Source organism: Taudactylus pleione, unplaced genomic scaffold (genome assembly GCF_031769625.1).
Source record: "Taudactylus pleione unplaced genomic scaffold, aTauple2 ptg000218l, whole genome shotgun sequence".
Lineage (NCBI taxonomy): Eukaryota > Metazoa > Chordata > Amphibia > Anura > Myobatrachidae > Taudactylus > Taudactylus pleione.
This window is the reverse complement of record NW_028284620.1, coordinates 12,494,415-12,503,478: the sequence shown is the minus strand read 5'-3', so window position 1 is coordinate 12,503,478 and position 9,064 is coordinate 12,494,415. Positions and strand designations below refer to the sequence as shown.

At 43.7% G+C, this 9,064-nt stretch overlaps 1 long non-coding RNA gene across 1 annotated transcript in view; it reads right to left on the bottom strand.

Annotated features, from left to right (window-relative positions):
• Positions 1-342: 342 nt before the first annotated feature.
• LOC148517395 (uncharacterized) overlaps positions 343-9,064 on the bottom strand; it is a 71,604-nt gene continuing 62,882 nt past the window's right edge. Inside the window, exon 4 of the long non-coding RNA XR_015879296.1 lies at positions 343-406. This is a non-coding gene — a long non-coding RNA (uncharacterized LOC148517395). The remainder of the gene's footprint in view (positions 407-9,064) is intronic.

Below are 9,064 nucleotides of genomic sequence, written 5' to 3'. Positions count from 1 at the left end.
GAGTGGCATCCCGACAGTCAGAATCCTGACAGGTAAGTATCCTAACCCTAACCACCTTTCCTCAGCCTAACCATAACTGCACCTTCCTGCAGACACCCTAAACCTCAGGGTCAGGCTAGGGGAAGGGGGGTTAGGGTTATGCACCCCCTGGGGGAAGGTTAATGTTAGGCACCCCTCAGGGAGGGTTAGGTTTATGGTGCGGGGAGGGGGGGTCAGGGTTAGGCACTAAGGGGGGAGGTTAGGGTTAGGCACCCCTAAAGGAGGGTTAGGTAGTTTACTCACCTCCGCCGGGATCTCCGCTGTTAGACCTGCCGGTGTCGGGATTTTGACCGCTAGCCTCTCGTCCGGCGGTCATTAATACCGATCCCGTTTGGCGTGACTGCAACAAAGACGAGTGAGGACACATCTGTAATACACCAAACATCCAAGTTAACACCGTACACTACAAAGAACATCGCAATGACAGCCATATAAAACATAGAACATTGTAGTGAGTGCCATATAATACAGAGAGCATCGCAGTAAGTGCCATATAATTATTATTATTATTGTTTATTTATATGCCGCCACAAGTGTTCCGCAGCGCCTTACAAAGTACATAAATAGATTGATTTACAGTGACTTATAGTACAGTACAATACAATACAGGACATGGATAATATACATTGCTGCATTCGCGACCATAACACCCAGATAAGCAACAATGCAAAGCAACCAAGTGTTAGGTGCCCTGGTAGAGACTAAGAAGTAGATGAAGGTAGAGTAAGGAGAAGCACAAGAGGGTAGAGGGCCCTGCTCATAGGGGCTTAGATTCTAAGGGGGAGGGACAGACAGACAGGGGTGACACAGATGGGGTAGGCAGGGAGAGAGGAGTATGTAGCAGCAAGTTAAGATGAGAGCTGAAAGGCTTTGATGAAATAGTGGGTCTTGAGAGCCCGTTTGAAGGATTGAAGAGAGGTGGAGAGTCTGATGGGAAGCGGGAGAGAGTTCCAAAGGTGGGAAGCAGCGCGGGCAAAATCTTGGAGGCGGGAGTGGGAGGAAGTAATCAATTGGCATGAAAGGAGGCATGCATTTGTTGAACAAAGAGGGCGGACAGGAGAGTGAAGGGAGATGAGATCAGAGATGTAAATGGGAGAGGAATGGCTGAGGGCTTTGTAAGTGAGTGTGAGAAACTTAAATTGGGTTCTAAAAGGGAAGGGGAGCCAGTGGAGAGCTTGTAGGAGAGGGGAGGCAGATGCAGAGCATTCTGAGAGGAAGATGAGCTGAGCAGCAGCAGCATTGAGGACAGACTGGAGAGGGGAGAGAAGGGATGAGAAAGGGTCTAATCTTGGAAATATTTTTAAGATGAAAACGACAGGACTATGAGAGATTCTGGATATGTGGTTTGAGGGAGATGGAGGAGTCCAGGATAACTCCAAGACAGCGCACTTTAGGGCTAGAGGAGATAGTTGTGCCATCAATTGATAAGGAAATTGTGGGAAGTGTGGTTATATAGGGGGGAGGGAAGATGATTAGCTCAGTCTTAGACATATTAAGTTTAAGAAATCGCTGGGACATCCAGGAAGAGATGGCCGAGAGACAGTTGGAGACACAAGTGAAGAGAGAGGGAAAGAGGTCAGGGGAGGAAAGGTAGATCTGAGTATCATCAGCATAGAGATGATATTGGAGGTCAAAAGAGCTGATGAGTTCACCTAGTGAGGATGTATAGAGTGAGAAAAGGAGAGGTCCAAGAACAGAACCTTGGGGAACACCTACTGTAAGAGGCTGTGGGGGAGAAGAGGAGCCATGAGAGGAGACAGAGAAGGATTGGTCAGAGAGGTAGGAGGATAGCCAGGAGAGGGCAGTATCATGTAGACCAAGGGAGTGAAGGATTTGCAGAAGGAGAGGGTGGTCCACAGTGTCGAAAGCAGCAGAAAGGTCAAAGAGAATGAGCATAGAGTAGTGGCCCTTGGATTTAGCAGCAAGGAGGTCATTGCTGACTTTAGTGAGGGCAGTTTCAGTGGAGTGGAGAGAACAGGGTCAAGGAGGGAGTGAGAGGAAAGAAAGGTGGTAAGGCGCTTGTAAACAACATGCTCAAGAAGCTTGGAGGCAAAAGGGAGGAGAGAGATGGGACGGTAGTTGGAGAGAGTGTTAGGATCAAGGGTAGGGGTTTTTTTTAGTATGGGGGAGACAAGGGCATGTTTGAATGCAGCCGGGACAGTGCCTGACAATAGGGAGAGATTAAGGAGGTGGGCAAGATGGGAGCAGGCAGAAGGAGAGAGGTAGCGGAGGAGACGTGAAGGGATAGGGTCAAGGGGGGAGGTGGAAGGGGGGGGGGAGGACTGGATGAGGGACATGACTTCCTCTCCAGATACAGGGGAGAAGAAAGTTAGAGCCGGTAAAATGGAAGGAGAGGGGTGATCTGGGAAGAAAGGAGGTGGATAGCAGGGGGACTGGTGGGATATGATGTCCTGACGTATGGAGTCAATTTTAAATGTAAAGTAGGTAGCAAAGTCAAGGGCAGAGAGCGAGGAGGGGAGGCGAGGAGGGGGTGGGCGGAGGAGGGAGTTGAAGGTAGTGAAGAGACGTTGGGGATTTGCTACAGTTTTAGTTCTGTCCCAGGTCTCCTTGTGCCTGTCATGCTTTGCACAGGCCGTGTGATGTGCACACCAGTGCTGTCTCTTTAATTGAGAGAATTTATTCCCCTCCCCCCATTAGAAAAAAGTTAAACAGCTTCAGTTCTCTGTCCACAGCGAAAACTTTTAATAATACATTTCAATATAGCAATTTAAGCTTCGACAATTAATTGTCTCGAATAAACTTTAACTTAACCCCTGACTAACAAACCACTAACCCTAATACCCTTGGTCCCTAACACTAACCCCTAACTCTAATACCCTAACACTTATACCCAAACAACCCTAACTCCCTAACAACCTACCTTAACCCCCAACCCTAACCAAACCCCTAACCCCTAACCCTAATAAGCTAACCCTAAATGGGCAGACTATATGGGCCAAATGGTTCTTATCTGCTGTCAAATTCTATGTTTCTATTTTAATTAATATTGCTATGGATATTGAAAACTATGGATACAATTTATTGAGGACTGTTTGCGCTGTGGATACTTTCCATACACTTAATGCGGTTACTGACCAGCCTGGAAAGAGTTACTAAACTCACTCAATATTTATTAAATAAATTAAAAAGATTTTTCTCCTAGCCTTTTAAAATCTTTTTAGGCAGAGATATTTTTTCAATTACCGTCTCTGAGAATTTAATACACTTCCGTTTGCATGAATATAAATTGTAATACATATTAAAAATAAGCAGCAGGCCATCTTCAGTAATTTTTGCATTATTCATGTGACACGACTAATATTAGTTTCCCTAGGTTCCATGCGTACCAAGCAACGTTAAACAAGATAAAATAGATAGTGTAAGAATAGCAGCCTGGTAATCCTAAGGAGATACGACTCTGACATCTGTTTAACACAGTCAGTGCTGGTCAGGTGACTGCCATTCCTAGACACAGCAGATGGAAACAACGGGATATACTGAGATGATTAAAAACTCTAGACTATACAATTATACATGGTTGTCTAATCCATTTAAAGGGGTAGATTCTTCACCGAAGTTAAATGTTACACTTGAATTATTCAAACTAAACAATCCTTACTCTGCATTATATTTGAATTAGGCTATAATATTTCATTAGATACCACACTGTTAAACATGGCAGGCAGTGCATAATATTTTAGGATGCTCTAATGATTTCTAAATGAGAGGAGAACAGATTAGTCAATTCATAGATTGAATTAGAATGTGAATTAATTTAATTCACTCTATAAGGTAAAATATATGAAGTGTAAGTGACACATCTGATATACCAGCTCTTTGAGGAGTCTATTTCAGCCCCTATTTCAGCAAGGATCGCAACTCGGCCGATTGTTGCGTTCAGTGCATGCGTATGCATCGCAATGTGTGTGCGCGAACCAGCCACTGCAATCGGGACTGCAATCACAGTGACTACGCAGACCCATCGCAGAGTGATTGACAGGAAGTGTAGTATGTAGAGTTGGGTGTATGAGGAGCTATGTAGAGTCGGGTGTATGTGGAGCTACATTATGTAGAGTTTGGTGTATATGGAGCTATGTAGAGTTGGGCGTATGCCGAGCTATGTAGAGTTGGGTGCATGAGGAGCTACAATATGTAGAGTTGGGTGTATGTGGAGCTACAGTATATAGAGTTGGGTGTATATGGAGCTATGTAGAGTTGGGTGTATGCCGAGCTATGTAGAGTTGGGTGCATGAGGAGCTACAATATGTAGAGTTGGGTGTATGCAGAATTGCAGACCTATGTAGAGTTGGGTGTATATGGAGCTACAGTATATAGAGTTGGGTGTATATGGAGCTATGTAGAGTTGGGTGTATGCCGAGCTATGTAGAGTTGGGTGCATGAGGAGCTACAATATGTAGAGTTGGGTGTATGCCGAGCTATGTAGAGTTGGATGCATGAGGAGCTACAATATGTAGAGTTGGGTGTATGCTGAGCTATGTAGAGTTGGGTGCATGAGGAGCTACAATATGTAGAGTTGGGTGTATGCAGAATTGCAGACCTATGTAGAGTTGGGTGTATATGGAGCTACAGTATATAGAGTTGGGTGTATATGGAGCTATGTAGAGTTGGGTGCATGCCGAGCTATGTAGAGTTGGGTGCATGAGGAGCTACAATATGTAGAGTTGGGTGTATGCAGAGTTGCAGACCTATGTAGAGTTGGGTGTATATGGAGCTACAGTATATAGAGTTGGGTGTATATGGAACTATGTAGAGTTGGGTGTATGCCGAGCTATGTAGAGATGGGTGCATGAGGAGCTACAATATGTAGAGTTGGGTGTATGTGGAGCTACAGTATATAGAGTTGGGTGTATATGGAGCTACAGTATATAGAGTTGGGTGTATATGGAGCTATGTAGAGTTGGGAATATGCATAGCTATGTAGAGTTGGGTGTACGCGGAGCCATGTAGAGTTTATGTATATGGAGCTATGTATGGTGTAAATGAGCACTGATAATGATGACAGCTATGTTAGCAAGTGGATTTATAAGGGAAGCCCAGTCACATAAGTGCACGCAACTGAGCATATGGGCAAATATTCACATTTAGATTTGAGCGTGTAACTGCATCACCCCCAATATGCTTATCTGCTTGCAAAAGGTATTGGGAAATGTGCATACACGACTGATGTCCGCATATTCATATACTGTAGTTGTTATAATGGCTTCACTGGTGTACAACGCTGGGTATAGCTAATGCTATTTTAGGATTGCATTGCATAGCTGTGTAAATATAAGCTGTCAGTATATGCTGTACTATATTATTCTCTTTGAGAGACATTGGGGTGAATTCAATTGTTTTTTTGGGTGTCTTAAGTAATGGGTGTCTATCAGAGCAATTCAATTGTTTGTGTGATAGACACCCAATTGCTGTGGCAGACACGTTTTTTTTCGCAGCATCCTGAGGACTTTAGATGCCCAAACAAGGACTTTAGTCACCCAAACCAGGAGTTTAGTCGGGTTTAGCTGTTTTGAGCCTCTAAACCTGGTGCTTCTGTGCGCGTTAAACACTAATGTGCGTCTATCAGAGAAACAATTGAATTGCTCTGATAGACGCCTATTTGATAAGACGCCCCAAAAAAATTTAATTCCCCCCATTATGTCAAATACCAGTCAGCAAAAGCTGATACTATATAATACTGATGTACCATCTTTTGGCATAAAATACTTTTGCATCACATGTTTGAATAGACTGTATAAGTTTTAAAAACAAGTGTTCATTTTTTTTAGTTTTTTTTTCACCTGTCCAGTGCCTAGTCATGCCATTGTGAAAGCATGTTTTAGAATTGGGTTACTAAACTGTACGAAATACAACATATAACCACGTTACAACTGTATGTATATGTATGTGTTTTATTTTTATGCTGTTATTTCATCTTGCTCTGTACCCTATATACAGTAATTCTTAAAAACATACATAAAAAACTATAAGATATCTAAAAATGAATGTGATCAAAGCCAAAATCTGTATATCAATATTTATTAAGCAATTAATAGTAATTTCCTTTGGCTAATTGGCGGTATATGCCACACCACAAATGCAAGCTATTTTCATGACTGTTATATTCCATGCCAGTTTTTTAGATTTTACAGAAAGAAGTGCAGTGAATGTGAATCTGCCCTACATTACAAGGCTCATGAGAATAAATATGATGTTCTTAAATCTCTCAGGAACTATAAATGATATTTGTAAAATGCCGACCTGCTTATATATATGCCAAATGTTCCCCCTACAGTATTTTCAAAGTGTAACCGGCGCAGGCTTTTGAATGGTGTCATAAGTACCACGATAAGCGTCCACACGCTTACAACCCTTGTCCTGACCTTTTCTTTATTATGTCCTGACAGATGCAGTAGCGGAGAGCTCTCTGCTGCACCCGTCAACAAAGACATTCTGGAGCGTCAATATAAGCCTGAGGCTAAAACTATCGACCCGCCATGACTGCGAAGCTAGGGAGCATGAGTATAACAGCAGAGCTTGGCTACCTGTAATCTATTTAATATCCCTGACTAGAGGATAAAGGGACACTTCACTATTGTGGTGAAAACTTGATGCTGTAGAATCAAGACAGCTGATATATAGGACAATGATAAGAGCTATTGGGGTAGATGTATGAAAGCGGCACGTTAAGTGCCGCAATAACGCTTCCTGCTTCGCCTCTTTACCGAGACGCAGCAGGAAGCACTACCGATGAGATGTAAGAACATCTCATCGGCCGGAGAGGGGGAGCGTTAACTCCCCCCTCCGGCGCTAACCGCTAGAGACAGCAGCGCATCAGCCTAGTGCTGATGCCCTGTGTCTCTGTCCCGGCCATCTCCACTGAGCATGCGCGGGATCTCGCAAATATCGCGAGATCCCTGCGTGCAGCCTGGAGCCGGCAGCAGGGACAGCGCTGTCCCTGCTGTGGGGATAGGCTAGCGCTAGGCTGTAACTGTCGATAACGACAGCTACAGCCGGCCAAACAGTCATGCGGTATGACCGTTCGTACATGGCCCTGCAGCTCGGTGGTGCTATCTTGTAGATAGCAGCGCCGATAATGACAGGGGCGCACAGCGCCCCTGTCATTTACCACCCAGACCCCCGATCATACATCGGGGAGAAGCGGTATCAGCGCACATAACGTGCGCTGATACCGTTTCTGGGCTTCATACATCTACCCCATTATGCCCAAGGATGGATTGTCACCTGTAGTACAACATCTACTGGACACTATCAAATTTAATTGTGGTACCCAGGATGGAGGAGTATGTACAGTTAGGTATAGAGCTATTCAATACAGCTACTCAATATCTTGCTGCTGTGCAAGTTATTTGTGCTTTTCAGAATTACCTGTTCGCAGTTCTCCACTGTGGAAATTATCTGTGCTATTTGAAAGAACTGTCCAGTATTTCTCCACAGTGCAATTACCTGTACATTAGAAAAATCTGTTACTTGTCCGCAATTCTCCACTGTGGAAAATACTTGTGCTATGCAATAGAACTGTCTAGCACACAGGTTCTCAAACTCTGTCCTTAGGACCCCAAACAGTGCATGTTTCCAGGTCTCCTCACAGAATCACAAGTGAAATAATTAGCTCCACCTGTGGATTTTTTAACATGCTACAGTGAGTAATGAATACACCTGTACACCTGCTAGGTGACCTGGAAAATGTGAACTATGTGGGGTCCTAAGGATCGAGTTTGGGAACCACTGGTCTAGTATTTCTCTAGTAGTGCAATTACCTGTGCATTCAGAAAATCTGTTACTTATCATTAATACACTACTGTGGTAAAAAACCTGTGCTATTTGAAAGATCTGTCCAGCAATTATTTGCTGTGTAATTATCTGCGCATTTTGCTAGCATACTCTTCATTGGAAATAACCAGTGCTATGCTTTGGATCTGGCTGGCTGTTTTCTGTATATAGTTTTAAGTTTAGTTAGTCTTTTTGAATTGCCCTGTTCCCTTTAAATATATGGCTGTGATCTTGAGCTTATCCTGCTTAGAGTAGAAGTCATGGTGGCAACCAAGTACCAGTGAATGATAGTAGTTCCGGGAAAGGGGGCTGTTATAGCTGAAGCACTCCTCGGCAAGTTGGCTTTGTAGGCTCAAGGGTACGGAAGGCACTCATGACACCAGGGAGGTATAAGAGGGATAGGGAGAGGTTAAGCTGTGGATTGGTAGGTGGGTACTTAGAGAGCATTTGAAGCTCTGCACCAAGGTTGTTGCCTGATCTTCTGTCTTACTGTCTCCTTGGTGCCTCCACATTTGCTCTAAACCACCATATGACAATATGATGTTCTGGATCCATGCAGAACTACAGTATGCACTTCGTTATGATCAGAGAGAATCACTTAGCATTGTAAGGATTTCTATGATCTGAGAGGCTATTCTATACCTGGAGGCTCCGCAGAGACTCATCAAGGTTTTGGGGTTGAAGTCTTGCATCTGTTGAAAACACAAGCCCCACTTCCCAGCCTGGCAGCAGTCATTGAGGGAGAGGGACATGTTTATTGACATAATAGATTCCAAAAAGTAAAAGTACTTTTTGAACACAAAATACATTTTGTAAGTGTTCCTATCAGCGCTGGAGAGTACTTTTCTTTTTACAGACCTCCCCTAGGGTCTTGTTAGGAGACCCTTCTCCTTAGGTCGCAGATTGGAACACAACTTAGTGGCACCGATCCCATTTCTATTTTGCTAAACAGATTCCAGAAAGTGTCTAGTAGGTATGCATATGAATTGTGGTCTGTTTCTCTGGTGCCCAGTCTCAGTTGCAACTAATGTGGCTCGTGTTGTTATACCACTGCCACCTACTGTACTTTAATTCTCTCATGCCATTTTCTTAAATCTTTCATGAATATGTAGAACTTCTCTAGAGCTGCACCTCTTCTGCATATCTTTTCTGGAACTCTGCTCAAATATGACCAGACTTTCTCGAGTTGTCTCAACACTGAGGAGTTCATTAATAAAAGCACAAATAGGGTTTT